Source organism: Rhinopithecus bieti, unplaced genomic scaffold, assembly GCF_001698545.2.
Source record: "Rhinopithecus bieti isolate Rb0 unplaced genomic scaffold, ASM169854v2 scaffold_51780, whole genome shotgun sequence".
NCBI lineage: Eukaryota > Metazoa > Chordata > Mammalia > Primates > Cercopithecidae > Rhinopithecus > Rhinopithecus bieti.
The window spans coordinates 495,965-511,429 of record NW_016820879.1 but is presented as its reverse complement, the minus strand read 5'-3'; the positions used below and the strand labels follow the sequence as shown (position 1 = coordinate 511,429).

The following is a 15,465-nucleotide window of genomic DNA, read 5'->3' as shown; positions in this document are numbered from 1 at the left end:
AGTCTACAGAGACAGGCAGGTTTCCTTGAGCTGCTGTGAGCTCCACCCAGTTCGAGCATCCCAGTGGCTTTGTTTACCTACTTAAGCCTCAGCAATGGCGCGCGCCCCTCCCCCAGCCTCGCTGCTGCCTTGCTGTTAGGTCGCAGACTGCTGTGCTAGCAATGAGGGAGGCTCCGTGGGCGTGGGACCCTCCCGGCCAGGTGTGGGATATAATCTCCTGGTGTGCCCGTTTGCTTAAAGTGCAGTATTGGGGTGGGAGTTACCCGATTTTCCAGGTGTTGTGTGTCTCAGTTCCCCTGGCTAGGAAAAGGGATTCCCTTGCACCTTGCGCTTCCCAGGTGTGGTGATGCCTTGCCCTGCTTCAGCTCTCGCTGGTCGGGCTGCAGCCGCTGACCAGCACCAATTGTCCGGCACTCCCTAGTGAGATGACCCCAGTACCTCAGTTGAAAATGCAGAAATCACAGGTCTCCTGTGTCGCTCGCGCTGGGCGTTTTCATGTTTTTAATCTCACTGTTTTCCTGGATGAATCCCTTATTACTATCCCTCATTTCACTAATCTCTTTTTGTGTCTAGTTTTGAGCTTAGTCCCTTTAGTTGTTTTTTACTTCAGTGATTATAATTTTTTATCTTCAAGATTTTAATCGCTTCTTTACATCTACCTGATTGTGTTTCAGCTCTCATCTTTACTTTTAACATTAGTTATTCTTTTGTCTTTGTGACCTTTAACTTACTTATTTTAGTCGTTTTCATTGTATTTGGTTATTTTTATTTTTACTAGAGGATTGCATCTTTTGACTTGAACTTAGTATGTCAGTGTATGTGGGTTCATGTATTTTGAATTTTTTTTCTTTGGGGTCATCTCAAGAGGGAAGGTTGCTGTTGTTGTTACTGTTTACTTCCTCCTCTTTCTCCACCACCAGGTCCTTATCTAATGCCTATCTTTTTTTTCTAGAAATTTTATAGTTGCCTTTAAATTGTCAATCTCACCCAAGTCTCTTTCCTGAAATAGGTTTTATAGAGGTTTTGCTATACCTAGCCTCAGCTGCAGGGTGTTCTGGCTCAAGTCTTGACTGGGGAGCTACGTCTATAAACTTTTGCCTTTCTAAACTCTAATATAAGCCTTGGTTCTAGGCAAGGATGGGTGGAAGCTTTTTTCCAGCTTCACTTTATGAGTTAGCATTCTCGTCCCACACAGTGAGCCTGGTTGTGCTTCTGCATACTGAGTAAGGCACTCTTATTCCCTATTAACCCCAGAAGTCAAGCTTCTTTCCACCTCAGCCTGCATCTGAATCTGGGGGACAGCAAACAGTAGCCTCATCCCCATTTATAGATTTCTATTTTTGTTTAATTTGTGATTCTCAGAGATACAAATTTGTTTGTTTAATTTTTTATGTTTTCTATGAATACCATATATTTTATTTGTGACCTTTTCAAAAAATGTAAGTCAGTGTCCAATAAATTTCCCCTTATTTATGGTATAAATTGATTCGTATCAGCCTGATTATACAGTCTCTTCTGACCTTTGTTGCTTCCTTTCCCTTTTCCTCCTTTTCCTTTGTAAAGCTGTATTTGTTTAAAAGCTATATTTGTTTTAGAATATAGTTATTCTTTACAAGTATTGTGAGTTTCTGTTTCCCACAGAACTATGCTTTGAGTGTACAACTGCCATTTAGTTTAGTTAATAGTAGTCTCAGAGACTAGAAATGTATAGGAAGGTGTCAGAAATCAAAAAATTCTAGTGATAGGATATCAACTATAAGTAAATCTCTGTCAATCTCTCTTTTGAGACTCTTACTTAAAAAATGGTAAATTTTATCCTTAATATAATTGTGTATATGAAAGCTTAAATTAACAAGAACATGTTTACTTAATTTTAATTATTTTCAAAGTGATGACATTATGGTTATTGCAATCAAGGTTAAACCATATTTTGTGTAATTTTTTATCATATATCTAAATCTGGAAATGAAACTGTTCTTTTAGTATGAAGTTGTCTTAGTTTTCAGCAGTTATGAGTTGCTGTCACTTGCCATATGGTTTCTGATTAATTCTGAAAGAGCTGTCAACTCAAGATAATTTAATTTTCTATATTTTAAAGTGATGTTAATATTTGGGATATGAAAATTTAAAGTATTAGCTACCAATTATGACTAATAAACTCTCTATATTTTTGTATCTAGAGAAAAACAGAAATCTGAAGGTAAAGACAGAAAAGTTCTAGAAATTCTGCAAGTCAAGGATGCCAAAATACAAGAATTTGAACAGGTTGGTGTTATAATAACAATATTTAAAATCACTATACTTGTTTTGGGTAGTAGATCCTTAAAATTATTTTTGTTTTGCAATAGTGTTTATTGAGAATATTAGGGTCCTTATTATGTTAAAGCATTACTATTTTGAAGTCACTAGTAAGATTATTCTTCATTATTAATACTTTGCTTGTACCCTTTTGTTTTCTGAATTAATAGGCTGTAACTTTTTATCTAATGTTACAGTTTTATAATAGTATCTAGCTATTATTATTTGTTTTGTTGAATTTTGCCATTATTAGCAGTTATCATTTACTTCTGAAGCTTGTAAATTTTCAGATGACTTTATTTGTAGAAAAGATGAAAATTGGGATCGTATTATTTACACCTAAAACTTGTATTTTTGTATTAGTAGTATATTAGGCTATTCTTCCAGTGTTATATATAAATACCTGAGACTGGGTAATTAATAAGAAAGAGATTTCATTGGCTTATGGTTCTGCAGACAGTACAGGACGCACAGGAACATCTGCTTCTTGGGAGGCCTCAAGGAGCTTTACTCATGTCAGAAGTGTCACATGCTTATAGCAGAAGCAAGAGAGAGAGAGACAGGGCATGGTGAGGGAGGTGCCACACACTTTTAAACGAGAGCTCGTGAAAACTCACTCGCTATGCAAAATCAGCACCAAGCCATGAGGGGTCCACCCTCATGACCCAAACACCTCTCATCAGCCCCCACTTTCAGCTTTGGGGATTACAATTCAATGTGAGATTTGGGCAGGGACAAATATTCACACTATATCATGTACAGTCCTATCTTTTATGTATAATCAGTACATTATACAATTACATATATTTATATTTATATGTAATATGTAAAATTATGTGTGGTTGTATACTCAGTATGTAATCACCCAACAGTGTATGTGGTCATGCTTTCTGGAGCAATTTTCAAGATATAAACATCTCAAAAAAGAAGTGAAAGAAATTTATTTTAAGAGTGGCTAATATCATTATATAATATTTAAATTCATTTTATACTCAAGCTCATTATGGAGCAAATAAACTATAATTTTCTTGGGAGGTACCTTTTGGCAACTATGCTCTTTTGACTTTTGAATTTATTTTCCTTTCTAACCAATTAAAGGTTCATGAGAACTTTGATCTAGGATCAGTTATTGTTATAAAGTTGCTTCATGAAAAGACTAAAAGTTCCATTCCCTACATTTCTGTCAGTTCTTTCTAAAAAGGAATATTGATTCCAATATAACATATAAATCTGAAATTTATACCTTTTCCACAGTTGAGTTTTTCTTATAGAAAATGTCATAATTGGTACTATAATGATAAAATGTTAAGAATAACATTTTAGTAAATTTGTTCTGGAAAGGAACAGTTGTATTTACCACCCAAGTATCACACAATATTAAAATGTACTCTAAAATAGGTAAATGTTGTCATGTGCCTGGTGTATTAATTGGATTAGGCTAAGCTGCTTAACAAGTACAGCCTTATGACCCAGACATGGTAGACATCATTTGTATTCACATTTTACTGGAAAAAAATTTGGCTGCCCCAAGATTCAGGTGATTTGAGAAAATGCAGAAACAAGTGTAGCAGTCTCTTCCTCAATTATACCTCTCTTCTGTTAGAGAAGGAAAATGGGTTTTGGGAAAATGGGTCTTTTTAATATCCGTAGGCATTAAGTTTGCAGTGCTTTAGTGAATGCTCTTCGGTTTAACAGCTTTGGATAACCGTAGCATACCCTTAGAAAACGTTGTCTTTTGTAAATAAAAATATATTTCCCCCTTTTCTTTGCTGAATTCTTTGTCTACTTCTGCATCCTTGAGTAGAGATTATTTCATTATTTATCTTTTGAGTGGAATCACATAGCTTATATATAACATACTAAACTCTCATAAGAGAAATTATTTACTTTGTAGGGACCCAAATTTCTTAGGATTAATCATTTCATTTTTGTGCAATGATGGTTATAACTTTGTACAAGGTATATTTTCAGTTAGGTTCAACAAAATATTGTATTAAATGTATATATTATCCTGTGATGGTGTTGTAGAATATTCAGAGTTACATTTCTTGCCTTTAATGCTTTTTAAATATCTTTGATGATTAGGTGAGGATAGAAGTAAGGTGGAAATTGCCATATTCTCCTACACGACTTTGTAGTTTCTATGAGGGCAGAGTCTATTTCTCTCTCATCCTCTCTTTAGTCTCATACAGATGACTGTATACCCAGCAAGTAATTATTAATAGTTATTTCATAGTCAGGTCCACTGACACGGACCTGAATTATTAGGTTGGCAGGAATTAAAGGCATGTAAATGGAACCATAAGGACTTGATAGTAATTTTGAAAATGACGCTTAGGTTTTCATCTTAGAGAAACCAGGAGAACAGTGGCATTATTATCAAGAAGAGGGTTATTTTCAGGAAGTATATATTGTTTTGAAGGTAAGGTTTTGAGCTTCTTCTAGAAAGTTCATGGTTTAGATGCTGATAGGAATTCCATTTAGAGGTATTTAGCAAACTATTGGAAGCACGAATCTGATACTTGGGAGAGAGTTTTGACCTGGAGTTATGGGTATTTAATGGTTTAGTTAGAGGGAAGACTTTAAGCAGTGAAAATTTTGAGAACAAGATATTTACTGATTTTTTAATGAAGAAGGAAAAATTGTAGTAAAAAAGACGAAAAGACTTTAGAGAAGTAAGGAGGAAGTACAATGCAGTATCTCATGAATTGAGAGAAGAGAGTTGCAAGAAGCAAAAGGTTGTCATTGTTGTAAAATGCTACAAAAAATGGAATGGGTTTTTGAAAAAGACATTACATTTAGCAGTCATGAAGTTTTCAAATGAATTTTAGAAAGCAATATAAGGGGGATGGCATATGACATTTTAAGAGATCATTGAATTCTGACAAAGTAATGGAAAGGAATGAAGAAATGTGACATTATGGGATGGGGAGATAGAGGGATGGATTGATTGACTGTTTTATTTTAAGTAATAGCTCACGCAATCGTGGGCTGGCAAGTAACTCTGCAGGGCAGTCAGAATGGAGTCCTAGGGAAGACTTTATGTTACATTGCAAATCCTAAGGTAGTCTGGAGGTAGAATTTCTTCCTGCTCTGGGGATCATAGTATTTTCTTGAGGCCTTCAACTGATTCGATGAGGCCAGCCTACATTATGAAGGGTAATCTGCTTTTCTCAAAATCCCATTAATTTAAATGTTAACCACATCTAAAGAATACTTTCACAATAATATCTAGACTGGTGTTAGGTAAGAATGTGTGTACCATGGGTAGTATAGCCAAATTGACATATAAAATTAACCAAATGGGTAAAAACAGCTGGGGTAAATAGGTTTTATGTTTATCTGGCTAGAGATTAGGCTGTCTCCACTGTTCGCTGTGGTATGAGTTAGAGGCAAAACTCTGGTATCCATGTCTTGTTTGAAGTTTTGTACATACTTTATAAATATCCTTGATATGCATAATTTGATTTTCTTAAAAAGAAAAACTTTAAACAAATTAAATTCAATGGAGTTTGAGATGAAAAAAATTCATGAATTGGGTAACACTCAGGTGTTTCACTTTGAGGTGGGTAACACTCAAAGTGGTTCAGAGAGCTCTGCTCCGCAATGTGGGCTGGGACTATTTATAGCCAGACAATGGAAGTGACATACAGAAATAGCCAGATTGGTTACAGTTTGGTGTTTGCCTTATTTGGACATGTTTTGGCAATTTGCCCTTGTGATTGGCTCAATGCTTGGCTGCTGTGATTGGCTGAGACTTGGCTACTGTACAAAAATATACTCTCAAGTAGGGTTATGTTTACATATTGTTAGGTTACAGTTAGCTACCTACAGAGGCAATTTAATTTAATAGTTGCTATTTAAACTGCTGTTTTTGGTCAAACTTATTAATTATACAATAGCCCCATTGACGTGGTGGTGGGGTGTTGGGGGAGGAGAGGAAGCTGTCTATAGTGTTATGTTTGGGTTTCAGTCTTTTGGTGAGCTGTGCTTCTGAATTGTGACCTTCAAAAGTGCTTCTTAGTTTTTTGTTTATTTGTTTCCCCCTTCCCCTTATCCCCTTAGGAGAGACAGGAAGGCTAGAAGGTGCTACATTTGAGTATTTCCCTTCTCCAAGTTGGTTAGTTAGGCTCAGGTAAAACCCCAGTAGTCTGGGCTCTGGTAAAATAGTTTTTCTTGATGCTAGGCCTTGGTAAGAAGAAAAGAATACTCTGAGTGTGTTTAAAGATGGTTACTTTCTCCCTCCACATACTGGAAACAGGAAGGAATTATTGTCTGACCTTCCCTGTGGCAACATGACAGGGATCCAATAGGTTACACTTATGAAAATGTGTCACCTCTTACTGTTTTATGATTCCTCTGAGTGCTGTTTGTCCCCTTCCCCTGCCCATAACTGGGCCATCCTTGAGTTTTAAACTCTCAGACTTGTCCATATTGATCTTCTAATAATTCATTAATTACAGAATACGTTTTTCCACCCTGGTGCTGGCTCCTGTGAAAGGTTTTTCTCCTGGGCATCTGTTCCATTAAGTTGTTATTCTCTCTGTTTGTCTGTCTCTTCAATTTTGGGGACGTTGGTTTGCTGGATAGTCTCAGTTCTCTGATGGATTTGAAAAGAGTTGTTGATTTTCCGTTTGTTCAGCTTTTTTGCTTATTGTGTAAATGAGAAAGATGACTGTCAATTTCCTTACATGCTGGACTGGAAACCAGAAGCCCCTCCATTGAATTGTTCCACTGAAAATATTAAATAGCTCCTAATTTTCAAGATTTATAGCTATGAGATAGAATAAGAATTAGAATGACAAATCCTTTAGCTTATTTAAATCTTACTTCTATCTAGTGAAATTACTAGAAAGTTACACACAGATTTTTTTTTTTCCCGCTGGTTGTAGAAAAACTTTCATAGAGTACAATCTAGTAATTATTAGTATAAAGAATTGCCATTTTTTTGGGTAAGACTATGTTTTAGCTTTGTCACTGTTATAAAATAATGTAATACATTTCCCTTCTAGTATTGTGCTTTGATAGCATGACTTATGATAACCTAGTATATTGTATTTAATTAGATGATAATTGCTCTTTAACATTATATTTCCTTTTTTCCTTACCTTCCAGGAAGCTCAGAAGTTTTATTTCTTAATTGCAATTACTTTTATCCCTTCCTTTTTCTCCACTTATCATTGTTTTAGTTATTGTGGTTTAATTACTGCTTTGTTTGTTTTTAAAAGTTTCATGTCCATTTTGAAAATAGGTCAGTATAAATAATAAATTAACTATGCTCAAGTATTGCCTAATAGAGTTTGGGCCTTATGCCCTTCCCCGCCCCCCCCACATTTTTATCCCTGCTTCATACTCACTATTATTTTCTTGTTACTCTGTAGACTTCTCTTGACCATTATTTGAATTATTCATTTCATGGCTTATCTGTAATAAATTATTTGTTCCAGACATTCTCTCTCTTGTCACCCCTTATTGCTTTATGGTTCCTCTGAATTCTGTTTGCTATTTTAATATTAACTCAAGCAGACTATTAAGAATTTACCTTTCTCTATTCAGAAAGTTTTGTTGAAAAATATTAATAAAGCTTAATTTTAAAATGAACTTTAACTGTGTATATCTGTGCTTTCATTATTTAGATTATCGAGAGTATATTTTATTAGGAAAATATGTTGATTTATATGAACTTTTACACTTTTAGAGTTTACAGTGCTCTTGTATTGGGAGAGAATCTTTAACTTATTACTTTAATGATTTTGTGATATAAGAAACTATATTATGCAATGTAATATTAAACTAATTATTGGAATATGATAGTTTTGGTTAAGCAATTTTTTAATATTATTATGCTTTTTAATTTACGGATTGAGTCTGTTTATCCTTTTGAATTACTATTATAAATTCACTCAAATGCCAAAATCTAAATTATTAAATAATTCTCATGAAAGGATTCTCTGTTGGTATCATTTATATTGTCAGTGCCTGTTAAGTTTAGTTCACTGTAATGGGAAAACCCTTTGAAAACTTTTCAGTTGGTCAGTGTTCTTCCTAGAGTTTAAGTAATTTCCAGAATAGACAAGATAGGCTCAAATTTTGTCATTTTTTCTTCAAAGGATAGGCTTATGGGTATTTTACAAACAGTTTTAATGCTTATATTATTGAATTTATTATTTAGTGTCAATCTCATCTGTAAACACTTAACAGTCCAATTTGGGAGATATTATGAGTAGAGAGATTATTAGCAACACTAGGTAGTTTGTTATGTATCAAATGTATAATATAAATAACACAAAAATTTAGAAATGGGAAGAATTACAAAATACTTGGATAGTAAGGGATGCTTTTATTGAGGAGGTGGTAGTTGAGTCTCAAAGGAGCATAAGACTTAGCTGAGAGTAGAAAAAGTGATTGTAAATTGTGGATGAGCCATTTTTATGCATCTATTTTTATGTTATTTGATTGATGTGAGGCACATTTTGATACGGCCTAATAATTAAAATAGAACAGAAAAGTTGAAAACTGAGGTGCCATTTGTACTTATTGGATTTAAAAAAGTTGCCAACCCTGAGAGTTAAGTGTTGGTGGGGAGGTAGAGTAATGAAAACTCCTGAAATGCGAATAGTCTTTGACTTAGCAATTTCACCTCTAAGTGGATATAATCCAGAGAAGTGTTCTTCAAACTTTTGTTAGTATTATCCCTGAAGTACATTTTACTTCATGACCCATTATACACACACAAAATAAAAGTTTCATATAATAATAGTTATTTTAGTACATATAATTAAGGTAAACATATGAAAATTTTGTATCAAATGTGAATTTACTAATATTTAAATACAAGAAAAATCTTAAATATGATCAAAATTTAGAAAATAATTTATGAAGCATGTCTGTTTTGTAAGTTTATTCTTATAACTGTAGTTTCATTGCTAAGAATGTGTGCCTATTACCTTGATATTTTCTATTGTATTATAATCTGTTTAAAAAAATACCAATTATTGTAACTAAATCGATTTAATGATCCATTACTAGATTGTAATCTGTAGTTTGAAAAACACTGCTTGGGAGAAATTATTGGTCATGAATATTTGGAGTCATGCTTAAGAGTGTTCATAGCAGTATCGTTTGTATACGCCTTTACCTCAAATGGGAAACAGCTGAAATACACACTGATAAAAGATGGATAAATAGAGCATAGTATCTGATGGACTAATAATATCTGATGGATTAATTACATCAAGGTAATTGATCTACAGTTACATTCATTATTATGAATAAATTTGGGAACATATGTTGAGCAAAAATAGCAAGCTACATAATATGTATAATATGATTTAAGTTCAGAAGTAAGCAAAACTATACAGCATATTAAATAGGGACATATATCTATCTTTGAACTATAAAGAAAAGCAAGGCAAAGATAAGAATCAGACTTTCAAGATAATGCTTACCCTTGGAGGGAATAGGAAGTACTAGAGGATAAAGGGTCATACATGAGATATCAAAGATAATGATACAGTTGTGTTTCCTAGCTGAATGTTGGTACGTACAGGGCCGCTCCTTTTACTTTTTTTAAAAAAAATTCTTTACACATTTATCACAGATTATTTTTGTGTGTATTCAGTATCGAAATTATTTTTTACCTATAAATAAAATCAATAATTAATATTACACTTTTAAAAATTAGAGTATTGGGGTTGGGCACAGTGGCTTACACCTGTAATCTCAGCAGGGCCGAGCTGGGAAGATTGCTTGAGTCCAGGAGTTTGAGTAACATAGTGAGACTTCATTTCTACGAAGAAAATTAAAAATTAGCTGGGTTGGTGGCACATACCTATGGTCCTAGCTACTTGGGAAGCTGAGGTGGGAGGATCCCTTGAGTCCAGGAGTTTGAGGCTGCAGTGAGCCATGATTGTGCCACCACACTCCAGAGTGGGTGACAGGACAGAGCGAGACCCTGTCTCTCAAAAAATTAAATAAAGAAAATAGAATATTGGATATATTTTCACTTTATTTCTAAAAATCCACTTTTCATCATAATCCTGGATCTTCCTCTCATTTTCAGTTTATTCCCAAGTCCTTTGGAGACAATTTGATAAGGAGGAAATATGAGAGTATAAAGGAATCAGCATCAGTGATAGATCAGAAATGGAATAAAGGTCAACTGAGCGTATTACTTAAAAAAAAGTGTTTCTATCTTGATGTGTCTCTTTCTTGGTTGATAGACAGAAGGTGTTATTGAGTCTTACTTGGAGGCTTCCAGTAATTGTGTCAGGCTAGATAGTATGTGTTTAATAAATATTAGTTGAAAGAATGGATGGATTGATAAAAGTTGAAGAAGTTTAGGAAAGAGTATCAGGATATGGATTCCATTTTTAGCAAGTTAGTTTGAGGTAGTAGACAATCCAAAGGGAGGGGTCTTGTATAGCTGAAATATGAGATTGGTGATTGGGAAGGTGAGGGCTGGAATATAGATTAGATAGTCTTTCAGACAGAGGTAAGATTAGCAGCCAAGAGAGGCGCTACGTTTTCTGAGAGAAAAGATGTCCAGAGAAACGAGGGAAGCTAAAAATTGAGTCATGGGTACATCCACCTCGTAGGTGTAATTTAGGTATCTCACAGGTGAGAAGAATGTTTGGTTAAAAATTATGACAGCCTTAATGTTCTAAATATTCTGTCTACAGAGCAAGATATTATTAGTACTAAAACAAACTTGCCATTTAAAAATTTTTAAAGTGATTTATGCTTTTACAAAATCAATAGTTTTTCAGAAAAGTTCCTTCTAAATGACATTCAAATAAAAGAATAAGGAATTACGTTAGCTATAAATATATTTTCTTAGAATGGTTTGTAAAATCTTGTTTTTCTCCTGTTACACACCTAAATTCTGAAAGTTTGCTTTCTGAATGTGGTTTAATATTTAGTGTCCAGTTTTATGTGTTCTTCATCATAAATAGGCCCTGTACTTGCACATTTTAGTTAAAAATTCATGGACATGTTTCAGGAGATGAGAATTGTGGTGACAGACATTATTACGAAAGCTAATTAATCATAACATTGCAAATCAAAATGTCAAACCTTTAAAATAAAATATTTTCTTAGAAATAAAAGCTCACCAGTAATTTAAATTTTTTCCACAGAGAGAATCAGTACTGAAACAGGAAATAAATGACCTTGTAAAACGGAAAATTGCAGTAGATGAAGAAAATGCTTTCTTAAGGAAAGAATTCAGTGAGTTGGAGAAGAAATTTAAAGATAAAAGTCAAGAAATTAAGGTGTGTTGACTTGTACATAGTTTTGTGGGACTGTTGCTTTGAAGTTCTGCTTTAAGCTTTGTTAGCCTTTGTGGCACAGAAAGTGACAGGTTTGGAGGAAAAATTGCCTTAGGCCCTCCTGTACCATACAGTTTTCTCACATGCAACAACTCTGATAAGGATGCTTTAAAGCTAGAACTCCAAGCTTTATAACTTTTAGATAAATAGTTAATGATGGAAATGGAGCTAAGAAAGTAGGAGTGTGAATATGTGGCTTCTTGTAATTAGATTCTGATGGGACTGGCATTATTAATTGATAAAACCCAGGTCTGGGAGGATATATCTGTATGGGTCTCAAAAATAGCTGGGGACAGCATCAAAGGCAGCTTGATCAATTAATGGGCCCTTTGCAAATGTGTACTCATCAAAGCTGTCATCCAGTGAAAAAATATGACCCATCCACCTGCATGAAAAGAGGCCAATAAAAGTACACAGGTGACCTTGGCTATCAAATATAGGAGAAGCTTCTGTGAGGGTAAAACTGCACAGTTTGTATTTGCTGATTAATTCTCACCATTTTTTGGGTTTTTGTTTTGTTTTGTTTATTTGCCCTTGTGGTTCTGTTCTACAGGACACTAAAGAGTGTGTACAGAACAAAGAAGAGCAAAATAGACTAATTATAAAAAATCTGGAGGAGGAAAACAATAAATTAAGTACCCGCTGCACTGACCTGCTAAATGACCTGGAGAAACTGAGGAAGCAGGAAGCACACTGGAGAAAAGAAAAATGTAGCACTGATGCAAAAATAAAGGTATACAATAGGAATTGAATCCATACTCCTCTTTTGGATCTAACTTTTTCTAGGAAGTTTAATACATGTTATTTTCTTTCAATAACAAGCTATATATTCATATCCTCCAGTGGGGACTAGCATTAATTTATATTCTTTCACTTAAGACCCACAGCTTTTAAAATTGATGTTGCAAAGCAGGAAACTGACTTCAAATGGTTATCCTAAAATGTAATCATTAAAAAATAAAGGCTATTGCATTTTGAAATAAAATGTGTTTTCAAATAACATATTTAGAATCATGGGTTTTAACTTTTTCACTTAAGGCTTAAGCTTACAAAGATAGCTAGAATTTATTGCAATATGGTTTTAAGACTATTTTCTAGATCCTTTAAAATATAAAGTATAAAAAATACTAAACTGTTAAACAATACAAATATGTGGTTCTATGGTGGTGCTTTCTTTGACTTTAAAGGAAAGGGCCTTATTTATGGGAAATTTTATTTTATAGAAGATAAAAGTTACAATCAATCGTTATAATCTTATACCCTTTTAAAAGGCTAATCAAGTGAGGCAGTGGTTTCTTACTTTTTTTATGAGTATTTTCAAAATAATACTTTTTTATGGCATTCTTTTGTCTTTAGAGGTTTTTGCTAATTTCTTTTCTTATTAAATTACATGTTTTTTTTTTTAACTATAGATTTTTTTGAAAAGGCCAGATCCAGATTTTAGTGCTAGTAAATTTGGTGGTCTCTCAATGTGTATACCCCTAAAAAGAACACACACACACACACACACACACACACACACACACACACAGAGCTATTCAACAGTTATAAGCAGTTGACCATATGTATCTGCAGGTTCTGCATCAGTGGATCAAACTATTCAGAAAAAAAAACACAATTAAAAGTAACAATACAGTAATAAAAAACAATGCAAGTAAAAATACGATATAACAGCTGTTTACATTGTATTCGGTATTTTGAGTGATCTAGAGATGATTTAAAGTATGTGGGAACATGTGTAGGGTATTTGCAAATACTATGCCATTTTATATAAGAGACTTAAAGCATCCTTGGGTTTTGGTATCTGTGGAGAGTCCTGCATTCAATCCTCCAGGAATACTGAGGGACAATCATATATGTATGGATGTATGGGTGTGTATATGCATGTATGCAAGAATATTTAAGTTAGGGGAGAAGGATACATCTTTCTTGGAGTAAAAACCTGTTGCAGATTATTTATGGAAATATTTAAGTCTATTAGGGCATGATCATGGGTTGACTGAGCCATTGAGAGAACTGAATTCTGGTGGATTTATTTTCTTAATTTTTATATCAGTTTCTGCTTCTGCGCAAGCTTTAAACAGTTTGGAAGTGTGATAAGGGTAAACCAGTACTTGTGTTAATTCACAGCTACATGATTATTTAGTGATAATTTTTATTTCCTTATTTATTCTATTTGAATAATCAGTTCTGGGATTTGCTGTGACTTGTGGTTGTGTAACAGTTTTTTCTTATGGGGTTATTGTCTTTTACTGCTTTTTGGGCATTCATTATTTATTTTGCATACTAATATTTTGTATCTTATAAATACTTTCTGTTCTATAAACCTTGAATAAGGAAAACTGGAATTTCAAAAGTTTGTGAATTTTGGTAGTCATTTTATTATTTTCTTCTCAAATGTTTTTGCTTTAAAAGTTTTATATGACGAAGTTTTCCCCACCCTAAGGTCTTTAATCTATTTATAATTTATTTTTGGATGTGATGGTCCACATCATTTACTCAGTATCCACGGAAGCACAAGATTGTTCACTGATCTTCTCCCAGCTTTCTCCCATGAAGCATGGTCGTAAAAGAATTCTCATAGCTACCTTCCTGGAAAGTAGATCTTACCACCCTCCTTCAGAGAGGTTCTGTCTTGTACCTAGAGTCCAAGAAGAATTTGAACAAACAGTCCTTTCTAATAAGTTTATTTTACCACAGGATCATATGCCTTTGTCCTCCAGTCACAGTTTTGCATGACTGTCCATAAAAACACACAGTTTTCCCTGGGTCTTTGGGTCTTCATTTCCTACATCTACTGTGTCATGTAAAACTTTGGTTAAATAAATGTTATATTTTTCTCTTAGTGATTTGTCTTTTGTTACCAGGATGTCAGCCATGAACCTTGCCATGGATAAGGAAAAGATACTACTTTTTATTTCCTACATGTGCATATATTTTCATTTCTTTTGGTTATATACTTAGGAGTGAGATTATTGAGTCATATGGTAACTGTTTTTAAGCTTTTGAGGAACTGCCAGACTATTTCCCAAAGCAGCTGTGCCATTTTACATTCAGACACTATGAGGGTTTTGATTTTTCCATCTTCTCATCAACACTTGTAATTTTTTGCCCTTTTTGTTATAGCCACCTCAGGGATGTGAAGTGATATCTCATTATGGTTTTTTGTTTGTTCATTTGTTTGAGACAGAGTCTTGCTCTGTCGCCCAGGCTGGAGTACAGTGGCGTGATCTCGATTCACTGCAACCTCTGCCTTCCCGGATACAAGCTATTCTCCTGCCTGAGCCTCCCAAGTAGCTGGGACTACAGGCACGTGCCACCACATGCAGATAATTTTGTATTTTTAGTAGAGATGGGGTTTTGCCATGTTGGCCAGGCTAGTCTCAAATCATTGTGGTTTTGATTTACGTTTTCCTGATGGTAAATGATGGTGAGCATCTTTTCATGTATTACTATCTTTGGAGAAATGTCCATTCAAATCCTTTGTGTACATACTGGATCCATGTTCTTTATCAGGATATATACATTGAAACTATTTTTTCTTAAAATTTTGTTGCTTTTACTCTCTTGATGGTGTTCTTAAAATACCAGTTTTAATTTTGATAGTTTTATTTATCTACCTTTTTTTGGTGTTGCCCATACTTTTGATGTCATATCTAAGAAACCATTGCTAATCCAAGGTCATGAAGATTGACACCTTTGTTTTGTTCTAGGAGTTTTATAGTTTTATTTCTTACATTTAATTCTTTGATACATTTTGAGTTAACTTTTGAATATGGTGTGAGATACAGGTCTAACGTCATGCTTTTTTTGTATGTTTTATTTAGTTGTTTCAGCA

The 15,465-nt window shown here is 34.0% G+C and overlaps 1 protein-coding gene across 1 annotated transcript in view; it reads left to right on the top strand.

The window, feature by feature from the left end:
* The first annotated feature begins 2,186 nt into the window (after positions 1–2,186).
* LOC108520592 (centlein-like) overlaps positions 2,187–15,465 on the top strand; it is a 296,774-nt gene continuing 283,495 nt past the window's right edge. Inside the window, 3 exon segments of the mRNA XM_017860004.1 lie at positions 2,187–2,265; positions 11,436–11,570; positions 12,181–12,360. The gene's annotated coding sequence lies outside the window, so the exon portion shown is untranslated.